The sequence below is a fragment of the Clarias gariepinus genome, chromosome 7 (assembly GCF_024256425.1).
Source record: "Clarias gariepinus isolate MV-2021 ecotype Netherlands chromosome 7, CGAR_prim_01v2, whole genome shotgun sequence".
NCBI classification, from domain to species: Eukaryota; Metazoa; Chordata; class Actinopteri; order Siluriformes; family Clariidae; genus Clarias; species Clarias gariepinus.
This window is the reverse complement of record NC_071106.1, coordinates 31564637-31586127: the sequence shown is the minus strand read 5'-3', so window position 1 is coordinate 31586127 and position 21491 is coordinate 31564637. Positions and strand designations below refer to the sequence as shown.

General features: G+C 39.5%; 1 protein-coding gene across 4 annotated transcripts in view; it reads left to right on the top strand.

Moving 5' to 3' along the window:
* The first annotated feature begins 380 nt into the window (after positions 1–380).
* The window catches only part of sipa1l3 (signal-induced proliferation-associated 1 like 3), a 95623-nt gene continuing 74512 nt past the window's right edge, over positions 381–21491 (top strand). For all 4 annotated transcript variants that reach the window (XM_053500199.1, XM_053500198.1, XM_053500201.1 and 1 more), the window contains exon 1: positions 381–526. The gene's annotated coding sequence lies outside the window, so the exon portion shown is untranslated. The remainder of the gene's footprint in view (positions 527–21491) is intronic.

Below are 21491 nucleotides of genomic sequence, written 5' to 3'. Positions count from 1 at the left end.
AACTTTGAGGGTCTCACTAATACAAACTAGAAACAGTAACATGAAGAAGTGTGGATTGTTATGTTTTTTAGCCTATTTCCTGAGCAAACTGTGAAAAATAATCTGCAGACTTAATAAAAAAAAAAGAGTAGCAAATGTAATTGTTATTTCACGTTACAGAGCTTGCTTTAAAGAATGTTTCTCACAAGCATCCACTTTCTTCAGGTAAATAAACCCTATATCAACAATACAAACGTCATTTCATTTGATAAGGAAGATATGCACGGTAATTTATTTTTCCTTAGCGTTTTGGCGTGCGCATGCGCAATGGCCCTATGTGCGTGTGCACGCGTGCGGTTTCGGTTAGCTGGGAAGAGAGCGAGAGAGAGAGAGAGTGGGAGAGCGCGAGCGCCGGGAGAGGAGCCGTTTACACCTCAGTGCTGGCCGAGAAACGACACTTTACATTCTGGATTCTGAATCATACTAAAGAAGATTCCCGACTCCCGACGGAATTTAACTCTTTCCCGGTTCGAGCGGAACGCCAGAGGTAAGAAACGCTGCTTTTAAAACGAATTCTGCGATGTTCACTTAAGTGTTTCAATCAACAAATGCTAAGTGACGAGTAAACACTAGCGAAGGTGAACGCTACCGGTTAGCCCTGGTGCTAATTTCATACTATCTCGCTTAGCTTACTGTTCCCACAGCAGTCTCCTCTGGACATGTGCGCTATGTCGGTTGGAAAACTCGGTATTCCCTAACCAGGGTTGCCCATTTACACCGGGGGTAACTAACACAGCCATTAGGAATTCTGGTTAAGCCTACATCTGAATTGATTTCTTTCCTTTTTCTCTTTTTTTCACGTGTGTGTTTTTTACACGGTGGTTGTAATAAACATACACACTGCATAACTTTACATTAGAGATAGATACCATATAAAAGAAATGTTCGCGTATAAACCGTGGGTCGTTCCTGGTGACGTACTGCGCATGCGCACGAACATTAAAGCGTGCTAGAGTTTGTGTGTTCCCTCACCTGCCCTGGTGGCCTACTCCCTATTTCCATACAAACATGCGACTGCATTATGGGTATTCTGTACCTGCTGTGGTGCCTTGTTTCTGCTTTATATTCTTTACTATGACTTCGTGCATAGCTGGAAAATGTCCTGATTATGATGAACGTTTTAGATATACTTCTGGTTTTGGATTTGTGCTTAATGTAACTATTGTTGGATTGAGACAAAAAAAGAAAATAAAAACTGATATTCTGAGCATCTGGATACATCTTAGATTTTAATAAAATCATTTTAATGACATACGGTTGAAGTCAGAAGTTCACATACACTTGGGGCGGGTTAGGACATCTACTTTATACAGGACACAAGTCATTTCCCCCCCAACAATTGTTTACAGATTGACATTATTTTACAATACCATAAATCCAGTGGGTCAGAAGTTTACTTACACTCAGTTGACAATGATGTCCTGGTTTTAGAAGATTTTGATCAAATAGAATAGAATCTTTGTCACTACACAAGTGGAACTAAATTAGTTGCCGTCCTTGGTGCAAGCCGAAAGTTCTTATACTGACACAAAAACAGTAGACACAACCCCCTTCCCAAAAATAGCCTCATTGGCATCACTTGAGTCATTTGGAGGAGTACCTGTGGATGTATTCAATGCGTTCCCTCAAACTCTTTAGACATCATGTAAAAATCAAAAGAAATGAGCCAGGACCTAAGAAAAAATGGTACAAAAGTATCTATATCCACAGTAATCAATATCAGCAGATCATGAAAGGCCTCTCAACAAGGAAGTAACCATTGCTCCAACACTCATAAAAAAGCCATTCTACAGTTTACAGCTGCACATCGGGGAAAAATGGTCTAATGAAACAAGATTTTAAATATTTGGCCATAATGACAGTTTGGAGGAAAAAGGAGAGGATTGCAAGGCGACCAACACCACCCTCATGTGAAGCACAGGGGTGGCAGCATCATGTTGTGTGGGTGCTTTGCTGCAGGAGTGACTGGATTTGTGCTTAATGTAACTATTGTTGGATTGAGACAAAAAAAGAAAATAAAAACTGATATTCTGAGCATCTGGATACATCTTAGATTTTAATAAAATCATTTTAATGACATACGGTTGAAGTCAGAAGTTCACATACACTTAGGGCGGGTTAAGGTGCACTTCAGAATAGATGGCATCATGTGGGTATGTTGAAGCAACATTTCATGACATCAGCCATCAAGTTAAAATTTGGTCGCAAATGCATCTTTCAAATGATTAGTGACCTCGGGTATACTTCCAAAATTGTGTAAAAATGTACTGGAGTGGCCATCACAAATCCCTCGCCTAAATCTAATAGGAAACCTGTGAGCAGAACTGAAAAAGTGTGTGCCATGAAGAGGTCTAAAAACCTGACTGAGTTACACCATTTCTGTCAGGCAAGAAATGGGCTAAAATTCCAGCAGCTTATTGTAAGAAGCTTCTGGAAGGCTACCAGAAACATTTGACCCAAGTTAAACAATTTAAAGGCAGTATTAGCAAATACTAACTGTACGTAAATGTCTGTCCCACTGGGAATGTGATGGAAGAAATAAAAGCTGAAATAAATCTTTTGCTCTGACATTTCGCATTCTTAATGATTCTAACTGACACAAGGTAGGGAATGTTTTCTTGAATTAAATGGCAAGAATTCTGAAAAACTGAGTGTAATTGTATTTGGCAAAGGTGTATGTAAACTTTCAACATCAACTGTAATAGGGATTTGGGCAGAAAGCTTCCCAGACACTGGACATGAAGCACAAACTCTCATGGATGCCTGTAAGCTATCTATCCTTTTTTTTAAAATCTTTATCTTGGTCTGCATTGTGGTGGATCTGGGGTGTGTGTCTGTGATTTGTGACGTTGGCATGTGTTAGATCAATAGATAGTTAGATCAGTAACACAGCATGCAGGAAATATCCTGGTAAATATGAAAATATGAGGTTTCCATGACGTGTCCTCTTTTGAGAGTAATTGGATAAGCTTTGATAATAGTGTCAAGAAGAATGATTTTGAAGAGACCGTCTGCAGATAGAAGTCACAACATGCGCATTTTCATGTGTAATTCTTAACAAACAGGTGACTCTATTATCGAAACCTAACAGATGATTCTCTGGCATCATTATGAATTTTACATGAGCATGTGTAACACCTGGTTTAACCTTGAAGGTTTTGAGTTATCTTTATCTTCGGCTTGTGACGCGATTTCCTCTTGTCGCTTAGTCCACTTCGTTGCTCCTGAAGGAAATTACATTACAAGGATACAGTGTCAGTTTGTGAGAATTTGAATGCAGTAGGTTAATATGAATAATTGCTTTCAGGTGTTTGATGCTTGTTTTTTTGTTACAGTTGCTAATATGTGGTGCCCCCGACCCCCACCCCCTTTTTTTGGCTGTATTAATGGACTAGCAAACTAACTTTCTATCTGTTGTGAGGAATGAAATGTTGCAAACCATGTTGTTATACAAAAAACAATACATGTGTAATGCATGTAAAATTTCAGAGAAAACGGGTATAATGTGGAGGCATTATTGGTTGTTCATTCTAAACCTTGGTTTCTGTGCTTTGGTACGGTTAGCTTGCATACCTAATTTGAACTGTACCTGAGTACACCGTACCATACCGTACTTAAGAGCACATTTACAACTGGAACCAAGCATGGTATGCTGATCAGTAGGGTACAGAGATCTTACAGAATGAAAGCAGGCTAAAACATGGGACTGGAGCTTTTACTTAGGAAGTGTGTAGAACAAACAAACAAATAAATAAATAATCTTAATTGTGCAAGCAGAGAATGGTCTAGCGGATTTTTCTGTCTGGATGCATTTATGCTCTTGACGTAAAGAACAATAAGGTTAAACAGATATCTGTGTTGATTTCCATGGTCCGTTTCCTTTGAACACTGAACAAACAAAAGACCGCCGTGATGTTGACTCAATCCGTTAGCTCACACAGACTAATGGAGTATCGTAACGTCCGGGATCGCTCAGTGCATAATGGTGGGGGGAAGTTGACGAGGGTGTGTTAAAAACAGTCCTCGCGCTTGTGATTTTGGGTTTTAAGACGACCTGTTGATCTCACAGTCACATGCTGCTTTATAATTCGGTTTAACGAACAGATACGATATCTCAGAAGAATATAAGAGTGATTCATAGGCGCAATAAAGGAATAAAGTTTGAGGTCGGGTATCTTGACTCATTTATTAAAAAAAAAAAAAAAAGAAGTGTCATTTCCGTTTATTAGACTTCCTGCGTGAGGAAAAGTGCCTGTACAGAGTGCAACAAAATACAGAACCATGGAACACACAAAGTTTTTTTACGTTTTTAGTTTATTGATTTATTTATTTTATCATATAGTAAATTTTCAAACCCCTACACTGGAAAACGGACATTTCCAATTTCTAGTAATTTTGCTGTTACTAGATTTAGAATCTGTGACAGTAACTTATCCTGAAATATCGACAGCAGGGGTTCATCATCAATACACACAGCTAAACTCTTACATGCACATCAATCGTTTAAATTGACCCTGATTATTTCTTTAAGAAGCGATGACTAGTTTTCAGACACATACCCTATTAATATATATTTATCATTTAGTTAAATCCTAGAATTGGAAATAATGATTCAGTACTCTTTAGTAGTGTACACTGCTTATAATTTAAAGCATCACTAAGGGCTCTAAAAGCTATAGCCATAACTCTTATTGCTTATTGATTTCTAAATAAGCCTCTCTGACATTTTCGGACACTAGCACGTAGGACATCGCAGCATTCTTCCTGCCATCACCAGATAAGGTTTAGCGTAAGTATCAGGCACAGTGTTTGGTTTTTCTTTCTCCCTCGTGGTCGCTTTTCTTACTTTAAGTTCACCAATTTAGCAAAAATCACTAAACACAAAGCCAGAAAGCAATTACACTTTATAAAATACTTATTTCAACTCCATTCTACATAGCTAGCAATAGAGGCAGCATTTTTCCATCAGGCATCTTTAAAGGCAGAGATCTGCGTCTCTCTGTCCCTCAGTCTCCCTGGCCTGTTAGACCGAAGTAAATATAGCCTGTTTGGTTTTAGCCGGAGGATAAACACAGATGTTGAATAGGCGCGCTCGCCACAGAGTGCACAGACCAGGAGTTTCTTCCTAAGAGAAAGAGAGAGAGACAGAGAGAAACTGACTGACTGAGTTTTTTTCCTCATAGACAGAATCTTAGACCACAGGTTTGAAAGATTTATCACACTAGAAACATTTTATTGTCCTTATTTGACTTCCTCAAGCTTTTAGTAATCCATACTGCACGCACCATATGTCCTATGACTTATAGACCCATGAGTCGTCTCTACAAGCAGACAAGAGAAGATTTTTACTTTAAAGAAACGTTTTTGTTTCTGCTACTTTCAGACATCGCCTCGGTGGGCGACTTTCTTTAGGGAAGAAATTTAACAAAATCGGTAAAAAAGTATAAAAACCTGTGAGTTTTAGTGATGAGACACGAAATGTGATTTGAATGACGACGAGGAGAACTCTTTTTCTGTTGTTGGCTATTGTAAAATTCTTTAAAAAAGGTTTAAATTTGGTTTGATTACCAGCCATTGCCCAAAATCTAGTCACTGGATGCTGGGGATCCTTAGTGCCAGTCCTGCCAAGTCCAAACCGAATGGGAGGGTTGCTTCAGGAAGGGCAGCCGTATGCGGTTGTATCATATGTAGAGCAGATGGTCCGCTGTGGCAACCCCTTGATGGGAGCAGACGAAAAAAATAGTAATGTTTTTTTCTGTAACTGCACAGCAAATTTCGGTGGAATTGGATTGAAAATTTTTAATACAGTGTCCTCTTGTAGTTTTTTTCTGATGTAATCAGAGTTGAAATCTTTAATTGTGGTTGGAAACACATGATACATGAGTCGTAGTAGTTTCCAAGTGTTATGTGTAGAAAATGTGACCGTAAAAGGGTTTCCCCAGTTCTGTATAACCATAATAGATTGTAAGCAGCAGCTATTTGCTGTTTGTGTGTAAAATTTAACCCAACTGTTAATTACACATTAACCAGAGCTGTATTTGCATTGGCGCATGCCACCTAACTGACTGTCCTGCGCGCTTACTGTAGGGACACCAAAGTAAATGATCACCAAAGATATAATGTCCTGTTCATCAGCTATTTGTGCCTGTACTGCTTCAAACCAGTCGTTCTTATAGGCTCACCATGAAAGAAAGGTTTATCAGATGTAAAAGGAAGCCGCAGTTGCACCTGTTCAAGTTCAGCTGTTTCACTTATTTCATCTTAGCCACCCAAACCAGTGAAACCTGTCCGACAGGAGCTCGCCGATGAAAAACAGATGCTTTCCTCTCATCGATTAAGCTTTGTTTTCAGATGCGAGATGCATAACACGTAGCATCAAACAACTCAGGATGTCTTATTGTGAAAAGCCCACACTTACCAACTTAATCTTTACCAGCGTTTTAATTTTCCCATGACCTCGTTAGAGTTTCACATCCACAAACGTCTCATAGGGTTGCTTATGAGCAACAACCAACACATTTTTGAGATGCCTTCATTTTTGTCCTGTCATGAGTTTATTCCACATAGACCACAACAGTTTAAAGGAGTCATACGGGCCTACATGCATTTTTCAAGCTGTTTGGACTGAAATCTGTGTTAGGAAAGTGTGTACACAACCACTCTACGATAATAAAGAGCCGCCCAGTGATTTTCTTTTCATTTATTAAAATAACATGCCCCTTCTGAAATCAGGCCAATCTCAAATGCCTGTCAATGTGACGCCACACCGACAGAGGCCGCTCCTACTATAGTTGATTGACACTGGTGTTTTAGCAAAGAGTGAGAAGCTGTCGACCATTGTTTTTCGACGCTGGAGCAAAATGCGAGTGTGGTGTACAGTTGTTGGGTGTAATAGTGAACACAGCAGTTGTCATTCACTACCGACATCTGAGCCGCTGAGGACGCAGTGGCTGAATTTTGTTTTTGAAGCTAAAGTCCCCGCCGATCTACCTAAATGCGTTCATGTTTGCGCTAATAATTTTTCCCCAGACTGCTTTAAAAACGTGGGTCAATATAAAGCAGGTTTTGCCAGGAAGCAGCTTCTAAAAAATGGATCTGTAGCAACGCTTCGTGTTCCTGCTTCATCTTTACCAGGCGCGGTGAGTGTAATTTCTTTTTCTATGAATCTTTGCAGATCGCCTCTTCTAATAATCACGATGAATGCGAAGTGTAAGTTAACTTACACTCTCATAGAACATGGTTATGTAGTCTTCTCTATGTACATCCGTTTCTATATAATTCCTAATCTCACGTTTATAATAAACAATGCATTAAGGTGATTGTCTAGTTTCAAACTGTGTACGTAGTCGGAAAACTATATTATGCTTACCTTCGTAACGCTAGAGGGTTTATAACGGTGTCTGTCAAAGATTAAGAAGTCATGTAAACACATCAGTTGGGGCTGGATGACCCCTTTAACACTGATAATTCTATATTTTTTAATGAATAGCACACCATATGTATTATGCATTTATTGTTGTAGGTGAACAGAGACTTTCAGTTCGAATATGAACAGTAGTTGCCTCACAAAAATTTCTTTTTTTTTCTTTTTCGTGGCTTGCGTTTAGTGAGGTGCAAAAATGCTGTTTGTCCTGTTACTGACAAACCAGGAAGCACAAAGATCTCTTAAAGTCTAAAAACTTTGTTATAGCCTTAGCTGCTGCAAGCTTACCGAGCAGATTGGATTTTTTGTGTGTGTTTTTTTTGAGTGTTGTGCTAGGATCCTGTAAAGTAGAAATGGCATGGAAATGGAGACGAAACTTAACTGAATATGAAAAGAGTAATTGATTCTCACTTAGGAAACTGCCCCGTGTGTACTTTGCTTAATGAGCTCAGATATTTTGGCCTGCACAGTAGTGGAACAAGTCCATCGCCGATCCCAGGGGAACTTCTTGTTCACAACCCCGTGTTCATCAGGAGTTTCCTATCAATCTGCCAGTGCAATTTAAAGGTCCTCTCTGGAAGAGCATGGACGGAAATGGGGAGGGGTGTGTGGGTTGGGCTGCTCAGAGGAAGCCGAAAGAGCACGGAGGAGAATCCTCGATGGCAAGCAACGTGAAACAGGAAGGAAACGATGATGAATGGACAGCGAGTCTTTCACACAAGTCACTCCCAGCCAAGCAGCCCCCGCGGTGTCAGATCAGAATGGCCATGTCCACTTGATAGGCAGCGCTTAAAGGGGTATGAATCAGAGCAGAAATAAAGATGAGGATGGTCCAGGACAGCTTTGCTTTCCTGATCAGAGACCAAGGACTAAGCACTGACTTTTTCAGCACACTATTGAAGGAGCTAAGCAGGAGATAAATGTAGCGTGATGACAAGCTCTTGAATCGTGTTCACTGCGAAGAGACCTTACACGAACAGTATGTTACACTGTTATTTTACGTGACTACAAGCCACCAATAAGATTGTGGTGCGGAGTAAGACACAACTCAAAATGCTGAAATTTTCAAATATTTGGGTTAGCAGTCATTTGAAATCTGGACTTAAAATCCCTCTTCCTGTATCGCTAAATAAACACTCACTTCGAACACTTGCATTACGCATACTGTGGTTAATCAGCACGCTAATAATTTGTATGTTAGTTTCTTTTAGGAAAAATAAACTCACAGATGACAAGGTGATATTGTTCGTATTATAATTTCAGTACTGTTTATTTTGGCGCATACTTGTATATTAAAAAAAAAAAAAACATGTCTGTTGTGTCGGTGCTCAGAGCGGGCTTTTACTCACGGCGTGGTAAAGATTACAACAGGTTTGTAATTATCAAATGAAACACATTGTTGTATTTTACCATCACTTTTGTCACTGTTATCACAGAACACAAACAATTCTTAAGGGTCTTTTTCGTTGCCGTCGTCGCCCTCGGTTTACTCATCAGGGACAAGCTGTTCATTTCGATTTACACTTATTTTCTCACACATTTCATATGCGTTTGCCTGATTTTTCTTTTTATTCTTTAAAGCTGCTTTGTGACATTTTTTTTAAAAGCGATATATAAACAAATTGATTTGAATAGGAAAGGAAACGCTCAAAGACCAAGATTTGAGGCTAAGCTAGGTAAGCTAATTTAGCAAGACAACTAAAGCGAGAGAGATGTGCTGCTAAGCTTGGGTTTGCAAGAAAGACCGACTACACCGAGATGCACTGTGAGCTAGCACACCAACATAACCTTATGTTCACTTTTTGATTGTTCCTGCAGTTCACGCTCATGGTGGTGTTGATATTGTTGCTGTCCAGATATTGTTGGTCATGTCCAGAAAGACTGTTTTCCACTTCAGTCGCTCATCAAAGGTGTCATATACCCATACTTTAGAAGATGTTGTCATACCTTTTTTTGTGTTATACCATGAGCCAATACTTTCATCAAATGTGCACCACAGTGTTTGTTAGTCTATATTAAGATAATGTTTATGTTAAGATTTTTTTTTAATTCGAGAACCTTCATCACATAATGTGACTCGGAGATACACGTACCATATTTTTTTACATATCTATTATGGCCCTGATCCAAGATTTTATTGGGATCATGTTGTACAGCATGACAAGTAATCATCTTAAAACAGCTGTAATAACAGTGTAGAACAGGCTTAAGGGATTTAATGGATATGTTGCGCTTTTTTAATGAATTCATTTCGTTACACGGCGTCTCAACCGAATCCCAGCGAAGCACCACGGGCGCCCCTGCTTCTGAAACGAACAAGCTAATGAATCACATTGCACGAATTTCCTGTGTGTTGTGGGCGTGTGGAACATTCTTAGATATTTTCTTTGGAATGTTTTGTGAGGGTTTTTCTCTTTTTCTTATTAACTCACCCCTTAAACTCGGCTATTCACCATGGGAACGCACTGGGAAAGTGTAGAGAGTGGTCTCAGTCATAATTCAGCTGAGTCACATGGCTGGTGTTGGGGGTTTGTCTGATTCATGAGAGCTTATCTTCGGTCTTGTAGTGTTGTCACAAAACTAAAATATTTTTGATACCATCATGAGAGGAACTAAACTTCCTTAGAAAAATTCTGGAGATAAATATGTTACAGTGGAGGCCTAATTAGTTTGTAAGATACCACACCTAGAAACATTTTGATGAGACTGATTACATTCATCATAATCTATGATGATTTATTTTTCTTTTTTTTTAGGGGTCATTAGGTTTATACCAGTAAAAAAAAAAAAGAATTATTATTAATATTACATATTATTTTTATAGCGTTATTACACTATGATTTCTTTTTTTCGTTCGTCTCATGTTCTGCCTGTTTACTACTTTCAGTTTCTTTTTAGTTTTTCAGTTTATTATTTATTGTTCATTCATCGATTTAATTGTTTCCAGATATATTGATTGCTTGCTTGATTTATTAATTTATTCCTTAATTGCAAAGCATCACACACGCACATGCCTGGTTCCTCTTGTGATGTATATTTCTTGCAGTCCAAGATGGCTTCAGCGCTGTTTTACCGAGTATCGATTTAAAGCTTCACAATTCTTTCTTTCTTCCTTTCTTTCATGAAAGCGTCGGCCCGAGTGCTTAGAGCGTCGCCGTGGTCTTAACTGTAGAGCCTCGACTTTTTTCTGTTCTTCAGCAACTCGCCCACCCACCCACTCACACACTCTCTCGCTCTCTTTTACACACGCATGCACACACTTCTGTATAGCCTCCACATATTCCCACTCATCACTACGAGCTGTACAGAGTCTCAGAAGCTTGCAGAGGAGTGCCGCTTTCTCCAAGCACTCAAAGCTTGACTAAGATCTTGGTGCTTTGTGTTCAGCTCGACCCTCATCTAGTTTTCTCATTCCAGTTTCAACTGCAAAACTGCTGTTAGCATGGATGGGTGAGGTGATTGGCACTGCCTAAACAGGCTTTTGCAATTGTTAAATGATGCTGGCTTGATTTCAAAGGTTTAATAATTTAAGATTTTAAGATTTGTTTGTTGAAATAGCTTTTATTTATTTATTTATTTTTGGAAACATGGAGGATGGACTGGTAAAGGATTTTCTGAAATGCGATGCCATTTAAGTTTCTATTTTATGGGTAGAAAACCCCCCCCAAAAATGCTAATTAATTACAGTCATTATCAAGTCCATTCTCAAGCACTAGAACCTGATTAAACATTCACCAATTATTCCAGAGTAAGGTTAAATATTTAGATCTGATTGGTCTGTGGTCATTTTGTGTCTCATTTTATTATAACTTTGAACAATAGCATAGTTCCCATAGGATGAGTAATTAATGTTTTTCTTAATGGCCTTTTTCTAATACGTTATTGTTTCAGCTCTAATACAGAATGGGAGATACCCCACATTATCCAAGACCAATAATATCATTTATTAGATATTACATGGCATTACAGTGTTTGTTAAATACTTTTAAAAGTTATTAATACTTCACATCCTGTTAGAAATACAAGCATTAACATAAACATGAGTGCTGCTGAAACAAATCGAATAAAATTGGCGGGCTTCCTTTGAGTTAAGGCTTTATTAGCTGGTTAGCGTGCCTTTAATGAAAACCCAACATGAGGGCCTTTGCGTTTATGATCCAGCCTGGTTTTTCACAGCCTGCCACATGTAGTTTAGCGCCGTGTTCTGTTTCTCACTCAGATAAGAGCATTTTCACAGTAGGCTGATGATTGATGGATTTGTACCGTGCCCAGGAACAATTGCTCTCCTCTCCCCGCTCCACTGATGATCAGTATTCATGTCATGTTTGCTCTTCGTTTTCGGATACGCGTGTGCATTTACACTCTCCGATGTGGCAGGTGGCATTATGGATCTACTTGGTTTGTGAGCCATTAAACGAGAGAAGAAGAAGAGACAGAGGAAGGTAACCTTCTAAATGTTGATCTGCGACTGGCTTGATTCCTCCTCTTCCGGCGGGCACGGTTGCGATTGTGTTCTAACTAAACAGACCAGACTTTTGTTTCCAGTGTTCTCAGAAACGATCCTGGGCCCTAACGTGAAAACTGCCTACAAATCCTATATAAGGAAACCTAGCGCCGCCCCCCCCCCCCCCCCTTTTTTTTTAAATCTGTTTAAGCAGAGGCGAGGCTCAGTCTCTGTTCTCTGTATCACCCTGCGGGTGGGGATTATCAGTAGAAAGGACCACAATAAGCATTTAAGTGTGCGAGAAAACTACTCAGGCTGGAAACCTGGGAGTCTATTAGCACCTCGTCCAGATTAGCAAACACAGCTGAAGTGAGTGTACACGGGCGTGTGAGGGTAATAAACGGCCGGCCGGCCGGCTGGCGAGGTCTCCTGCAGCGGCCCACACAAAGCTGCAGATTGTTTCCGAGCGCCAGCTTTTGGCTTTATTGCGGCCGCTCGTGCCAAGAGCACCGAGGCCTTTTTCCCCCTCTTTTCCCTCGCCACTCCTTCTGACTGGAATGCTGCACACAGGAAGGTGTGTGTGTGTGTGTGTGTCGGTTTTCCCTTGTGTTGCACTTAGGAGTCACAATCAATGCAACTGTAGCCTCATTGTTTTATGTCTAATTGAGTAAATCATGTGGTCATTCCTTCAGTGCAATGTCCGCACCAAAGCCTGTTTTGTTTTATGGGACAAAATGGTTCTTTGACTCAGTGCTACAGTGTATACAAAATAATGCAAGGTCTATTTTCAAACCAGGATACATTACTTTTTGTAATGTGTTTAAGTGTGTAAGTGTAAGGAAAAGAATGATTTAAAAATATAATAAATGGTGTGCGTATATGGGATTGTGCAGTGTAGGATGAATTGGTTTACTCACGTTTGTTTATACCATCATGTGTTTGTATCTCGGATTATCTGTACTGCCCGTGCGTCTGTGGGGAATTTAAGGCCACCGTTAGTGTTGTTGCACACAAACACACGTACTTGCACTACTGTATGCTGAGTGGACATGAGGAGCGACCAGGTCCCTGAGGAGACGTTTACTGGACAGGCGAGTGAAGTGCTGCGTTGTCTCTAAAGAATCAAGAAGACCTTATTGTCATGGGAGAGAGGAAGAGACGGATTGACGGATGATACTGATAGTCAACGGGTAATAAATCTCCAAACTAACATCAAGAAGGATCACAAGTTTCTAATCATTGGAGGAAAATGCTTCATGACATGCTGGTGTTGTAAAAAGAACACTTTCAGAGCGGTGGAAGCTTTCTACCTCACACAATGCTAGGCTGCTCCACACCACTGCAATGCACTGCTATTTATTTTCCTTTAAAAGCATTCCACCAATTGTTTTATTCTTCACATAATTAAGTTTTCATAAATCTTTTTTATTTTTTCATCTCAATTAAGCCAATTATGAATACTTTTGTATTTTAGTAGAGTATGCTAAATACATACACACGCTAGAACTTGGGATGGAGTTTAAGTTTGAAAGTGCCAAAGAAAAGGAAAGTACAATCATATAAGATTCGGGATGAGTTGAACAACAATAGTAATAAGAGGAGCTCAATTAAATAGGATAAGATAAATCATGCAATTAGGAGGCTGGTAATAATGGAATTAGCTTAAGGGTTTTAGGATGTGCAGCGTGCTGCGCTCGAAACAGTTACACAGTTTCTTTGTTCTCCAACGAAGCAGAACAAAGATCTAATCCGCAGGGCGTCTTGGAATATTTAAGGCACATAAATCTAACTCCACGAACGCCGAGAAGGAAATCATCTCCATTTTTATTCAGATCTGTTCAGCAGCCGGTCTTGTACTCAAAGCTGGAAATCGCCCCAAGTCTAACCAGCACACGAGCGTGCAAGGAGAAAGTGCCGAAACACCGACATCTGTAATCAGTCAACTCATTCAGAACAAGTAGCTGCGGTTCAATCCGATTTTATTAGTCGCGGATCCTCCGCTCGTTTATAAATATTTTTGAATAAAGCATTCTGATGATGCATGTACAGCGCTCTACACAAAACGATTACATACGCAAACAAAAGCACAATTGTGTTCCGATATTGTCGCCACCCCTATCCCAGCCTTTACATTGACTTCTTTTTTTTCCCCCTTTTGTTTTTTTTCTCTCAACTACTGTTTCTGATCTCTATAAGACATCATTCTTTCTCTCCATATCCTGGCTCCTCTCTCTCTCCCACCCTGCCTCTTCCTGGGTAGATCCTATCAGTCTGCCCGGTTACACCTTTGTATCTGATTCCCAGAAAAAGAGAATGTTTAGTGGAAAGCTTTCTTTCTTTCTCTCTCTCTCTTTCTCTCTCTCTCTCTCTCTTTCTCGTGTGTGTGTGTGTGTGACAGAGAGAGAGACAGAGACAGAGAAAGGAGTGAGTGAATGAGTTTGGTGGTTTGGCATAGAAACGTAAATCCAACAGGAACCAGACCAAACCCAAGAAAGTTTTTTATTTTTCAGACCCAAACCCAAACACGCATCTTAACAGTTTCCATACGTGCCCCGGGATGTCCCGAGACTTATTCAGTCCTTTGCCGAGAGTCACTAATTTCATTAACACAAACATGGATATATACAGTTATGAACAAAACCTTTACCACCAGCAGGAAATGTGTAGTAGTGATCTTGTTGCTAAATATAACAAGCATACAATATTTCGGGTGGAGTAATGGTACGGTGTACTGGAAGGATAAATCAGTAGCCACCGGCGAGCAGATTTTCTGTTTGTGCGATTAGATTTTTATTTGACGTTTTCTGCTGGGCAAGTAGGTCCAGGAAAGCTGTTAATACAGCCTTATCAAGTGTTGTGAATTTTTCATTATGTCAGAAGCGTGTGTGTGTTTTAATATAATTCAGTCAGCGCTGTACATATAGTATTGTCCAAATCCGACTGGCTGCCAGAGAGGATAATAGCAGTCATCCTTTTTTTGGTAAACTTGTCTATTTCTTTTACTCTCTTTTTGGAATAACACAAATTAAATTCTTAGGACAACAAATCAATGTTAAAAAACACTGTTGTATCTCCTATAATGCAGTGCAATTCCAGGCCTTATTGCAAAATTCGATGATTCCATCTAAGGCCTGATATGCTGCACTTTTGCTTCTTAAAGCAGCAATTCAATGTTTAATGGTTATCATGAATCACTATTGGAGCTGTGAATCGTCTGCGAACTGTGGTTTCAAAATGATTCGGTTTTTGGGCGTAGCAGTATTCGATTTGATTCATGTTGCTGTCTGTTTTGTCTTAAACGTGTCTATTTCTCACGGGTTTCAAAATATTAAAAACTCCCAAAGGTATTTAATAAATCTTCTGCTCCAGTCCTGTAGGTAGCATTATTGCACCAATCACTTATGAACTCAAAAGAAGAAGAAGACACGATAATCTATCAAATCTCATGCATGTGCAGAAGACATAAGCCGTTTGTATTTCTGCAAGAACTATGCTATATTCTTAAGGAGTTTTTCAGTTTGCGACTATTTTTAAAACTTATCTGTTGACTCAATGAAATAAGTTGACCACCAACATATTGATTCAATTGAATATGATACTATTTTGTTTCTTATGGCAGCACTTTGATATTTGGTGATACTACAGAGTCCGATAGGACACGATACAGAGTCAGTTAATCGTACAGTATAATATGATTTAGCTTCTTGTGGTATAATTTTACAGTACTTGCTGCTATGATGTAATACAGGTTTAAAAACTTTTGTAAAAGTATCCGATTTGCAGTTAATTGTCTTGCTACCCACTCATGAGTACATTGAAATCAGCTAACTACCTAGCTACAAAGGTTAACACATATATACTGTATATATATATATATATATATATATATATATATATATATATACTGTATGTGTATATATATATATATTTTTTTTTTTTATTATTTTTTTCTGTGTTTTTTTTCCATTATTACATTAGCAGCCCCTTTCTAGTTTTGGTTTTCCTGCAAGCACACCATAAAACTTGGCATCCCATTCCTGCTTTCTTTTGTATATAAATTGTGAATAGACTCGAGCCAAGATTTAACCCAGTTTTGCTCGCATCGACGGATTGTAATTTCTGTTGATCAACTGTATTTCCTGCCTCTATAATTCACTGCAGACATTTTTTTTTCTCTCTCTTTTTTTTTTTAGACTGACAGGTTATTTTATTCGGCCAGGAGATCCGGTAAGCATTTCTCCTCAGTCTGAACAGGTGGCTAATACAAACACTTTTACCTGAATGATCGATATAAAACTATACACCACTGAACAAGTCTTGGCTGATCGAATATTACTGGAGTGAGGGGAAGATTGTGTAAATTTGAGTTCTTTCATGCATGTCGTGTCCTGTTGGAGTTCAGGTGGAGGCTTTGTTGGTGCAGGGTTCCCTCCAGTGCACACGTACAAAAGAAAGACCGCATCTGCAAGACTATTAAACGTGAAGAGTCTGATGTATCCTGACCTAGGCATGAAGGCACACACACATACACACACACAAGCAGGGGAGTGGCTTTTTAACCCAGTTCCCATGTCTCAATCTGACAGGAATGTTCACTGCTCCATGGGGACTCCCAAGTCTCTTGTGCCTCACACACACGCACACTTCCTGTTGTCCTTTCTCTCGACAGCGTTCCTTCTTGCTCCAGCACAGACAGTGTTAGATATACGTGGCTTAATTCGTTGGATGTCTTATTCCAGAAAGAGTAAGGAAAATTCTTGCCCCGTCACCCCCCGCAGTTAAACCAACCTCAGCGGTAAATCCTCCGTTTTGGCAAGCAAGTGTATCCCATTTTTCGTGTAAAGAGACACCACCTATAGCAACTACTGTCAAAACAAGCCCACGTTCCAGCCAAGGGAAGCCGTTACGCGTGTCTGTTTTCATTGCCTGCACGTTATTGGCACTCCTCCTTATAAAATGATATGCCACACGACACTGGCATAAGAGCAGATGGTAGGTGGTTGATATTGTAGATCTCTGTTGAACTATAACGTGGCTAGGCCATTAGAAGTAGGATACATGGCACTCCCTAGTAAACGTACCTTCTTTCAGGCCTAATAAAAATGAGGTTTTCAGCATTACTTGACATGCACACAAAATTTGTGGTACAACTCAACGCAGCTATCTTGAACTGCTCAATGCTCCATATATTCATACCTGTCTGTGTATTTGAATCTAAACATATGTGGTCTTAACCTGCATTTATTTATTTGTTTATTAATTTATTTAATTTCGAATTAAGTATTACCACTATGCCTCTTAGAACTCCGAAAAAAATGCTCCGGGTGAGGGGGTGGTGTGTGTGTGTGTGTGACAATGTCAGTGCAGTTAGCGTTGTGTGGACATTCTATCTTTGACGGTTCTTAAACCTCAGCTGTGTCACTCAAATCCTGGTCAAACATTTATTACTGTTTGTACCTATCGATGTTAGGGGTGCAAAAGTAAATATTAGTCTTTTTATTGGAAATATAAACAAGTTACATATACATTCATACATTGTACACTATTATTATTTTTATTTTATTTTTTTTATAACTCATACCTCCCTCTGTTTTTTCCAAAAACACTTGACCCCAAAGTCTGGTTCATTTTGATCAGTGAGAACCTTATCGTTCTGCGCTCGGGACCGGTGCCCGTCCTGGGGTGTCAAGAACATACACAGGCGTGGATCAAATCAGATATGAAAGCGATCGTAGCTGAGACAGAAAGTAGATCGCTGTTTAGATGTGATGTCATTAGTGTCTGAGAGTGTAAATACATAAGTGTTCTCGAGAACAGAGAGCAAAAGAAATATGAATGCTGGCCAGGGCGTAGTTGGTGCCTAATGCGAAAATGCTCTAACTTTCCTTTGTAGAATAAATAACGGCAAACTTTTTTTCTTAGTACCTGATGTCCAGACATAACTACTGTGGATAAACCTCGCCTCTGACCCAGCATCTGTAAGTTTTATCACTGCTACAGACAGAGACCTTTGATCAAGAGTGTGCTTAACAGGAAGCTTAACAGGCTGTAATGTATTGAAAACACATGGCAGAAGCAGAGGGTGGTTAGGAAGAGGCCACTCTGATTTAAATGCTCCTCGTCTTGATTTAGGTCTGACCGTCTACAGCAAGCGATCTATCTAACTAGCCACATGGGAGCACAGGCATGCAGCAGGTCTGAAACCTTTTTCCCTTCTTACAAGTTGAAAAAAAAAGTTTTTCCTCTATTTTCCCCAATTTTGCCCTTTTCTCAACATGAACATGTACCAACACACTGTCTTGATCCTGTTCCAATATGCCTCTTCATTTCTTTCATGAACTGAAAGGCGGCTTTGAAAATCAGACACACCTTTCTCCTTTATGTGTCTTAATAAACACAGAATGGCCTTTTGTTAAAGCGAATGAGCAGTCAGAAAGCTTTTACTTTCAGCACCGATCAGGAGTCAGCTTTGTCCACACAAAGAACTTCATTTCAGCCGGATATCTGACCAGAATATAGAGACCATGCTCTATACCATGCCATCACTCACCTGGCAGAAAATTACTACAGCCATGTTTGCTGTCTTTTGTGTTGGTATTCTTTTCTTGAAAAAAGGAAAAGTCTTTACAGAGAATTGAATACACCTGGGGAATTCCTACTTCACACATTTTCCAGGACTGTTTGCTGACCTTCCAACTTGTACACGCTTTTTGTAGGGCCTTCATATTTTAACTTGACACGCCCCAAAAAAAAACCCAGAGTCAATAAATGCTTTTTTTGCGTAGACATTTGGAACGTTCCAATATTAATCGACCCCACTGGAAGCCCCGCCCTCTTTACTTCATACTTCTTATCCTGTACAGCATCGTGGGAATTCCGGAGCTAATCCCAATGTCCTGTCCACAAGGTGATTTGGGCACACCCTGGACAAAGTGGCAGTCCATTGCAGAATATGCACACACACACCCTCACACACTCATACAGTACAGGCAATTTGGGAACGCAGGTTAGCCTAATCTGAACATACCTGGAGGAAACACACCAAGCGTGAGAACATGCAAACTCCATGCACACAGACCCGAGGCGGGTCGCGAACCTGGAGGTGATACTTACTATGCCACCGTGCTGGATTTCACATCAGTCGTTTTTGTCGTATCACATACATTTTTTTGCTTCTAAGATTCGCAAAACAGCCAAAGTCAGAAACACTTTTGACAAGAATCATGACACCAGCTTGTACTCGGCAGGCTCAAAAGATAAATATTTTATGGCGAGATTAATCCAGGCATTTTTTTTCAATTCTAAAAGCTCGTAGATTTTTATAGTGTAAGAGAGAGAAGGAGCCTGAGAGAGAGAGAGAGAGAGACAGCGATGTGCTGCACACTGCACAGTCTCAATAGGTGCATTTAGACAGAAGATAATATTCCACTAATAGTCAGAATAATAGCCGATAGGAATAAAAACGCAGCAAGTGAACACGTCAGACGGAACAGTGATCTGATCCGACCTGATCTGTTCGGGAAGTAATTTTCAATCAGAATGTAAACGTTTAATAATATGTTCAGTAGGTAAATATTAGCCAGGTAAACACTTGATTTCTCTCTAGCTGGAATGAATATCTTCTTTTTGTGCATGTTTGCCCAACGTGTGGGTAACACGACTAGTTTCCGAGGAAAATTTGCTCTTCAATGAGAACATCGCTCTTCCACCTGTCCTTACTTCAGCCTTTCATTCGTTGGGTCTCTGGCTGAGGAAGGGATACTGATTGGCATGTTATTTCTAGGGCTAGGCATTGTTTGAGTTCTTTACGATACCAATGCCAAATCAACACAAAAACCGGTACCGGTGTCTATTAAAAGTTTAAAGTATGCATAAATATATGCGTTAATAAAAAACACAACAAATTTGCATACAATAATTTAAACACTAATAACAACAAATTGGTTTGTATTCTTGGTATGCTACGAACCAGCTTCAAATTTTACCAATGCTTTTGCAGAAATATGACCACATTTGCCTTATCTGGCAAATTACGACACCTTTTCAGACTTTGGTAGGGTTGGTCTGACTGGGCTCGGGGACGCCCACACAGCCTGCTGATGTCCGCTGCTTTCAACTTCATCCTGCGAGTTCTCAAGTGTTTTATTATTTTTTTTGCACATTGCAGTGTAGAGAACCCTTTGTTGTAAAATACAGCCACACTTTAGAACGTTTAGCTTTAGGCATTTTAATTTACGCGTGTTTAGCTTAGCGAGCTTAATGCTACCTGCTACCGTCAGAGCATGTGTAATTACTGCATTCACACCGGTGATCTCATTTCCCCCCCGAGTTGTGCTTTTAAGTCGGAATGTGAAATCAATATAGCCACCCATGTCACTACAAACATGAGTTGTATTTTCTCAGTCGTGAAAATAGTTTTTTTATGTGTGGCGAAGGCGATGATGCTTTTTACTTCCGTTTCAGAGAACCAGAGGACAGATATTTGAGTTGATGTTGATTTCCCAGGCATTTAAGTGGCACTGTTGGTGAGGCTACAAAATCTGCATTCTGATTCGGTTTTATTCAATTCAATTTTATTTGTATAGCGCTTTTAAAAATGGTCATTGTCGCAAAGCAGCTTTACACAATCAAAAGCATTATTTAAGTGTGTATGGAATGTGAATGTGTATGAATCAAAAGTGCATATTGGTTATATGTGCATATCGATTATACAGTATGCCTTATATGGGCACCGGGTTCCTAGTCATTTGTGAAACATTTAATCAGATAGAAATATACTAAAAAAGAGATGAATGCATATTTTTCTCCAACTTTGAGGTTGGAATTCAGTCTCGTCTCTGATTGGTTAGATTCGAGACTGAATTCCAAACTCGAAGTTGGAGAAAATATGCGTTCTTCTCTTTCTTAATATATTTCTCTCTGATTAAATGTTTCACATTGAGCAGAACCAAGTTGAACAAAAAAAAGTTTAAGTATATTGTGATCAAATGCTTTGTGCATGTAAACACAAAACATACCTTGTAAACTGTTTAGTTGGAATCTCTAATCAGAAGGTTGAAGAAATATTGTCCCCGTAATAAATGTAGCTAACATTCCCTCTTTCTCTTTCTTATCCTACTTAGCATGGCTAAGAGTGTTTCTGCTGTGTGGCCTTGGCAGAAAACAATGTACCACTGTGCCCTTATGTTAGTGCTGCGTGAGAAACGGGGGCTACAAATCTCTTAGTGTGTGTGTGTGTGTGTGTGTGTCTGTGTCAAGGGATTCCTGAGCCAGATCAACTCCAAAAGAGTAGAAATGTTAATTAAACATATTTACAGTTTTATAACTACTGGTTTGTCTTATCTGATGGCAAATGTGTAATTAGAGCACAGGTTCAGGTGTGTAAGGAGCTGGGACGGAGATAACATCTTTTTTTTTTTTTTTGAGGTCTGGATATGTTTTTATTATTCCTCATTATCATGTAAAAAAATATCATCAAGGCAGACACAAGAATTTTTTTTTTCCAGCAGTATCTCAGTGGTTGAGGTTCCTTACTGTTGTTTGTTCAAATCTCAAAAGTGTTTCTGTTCTAGATTAGATTCAATG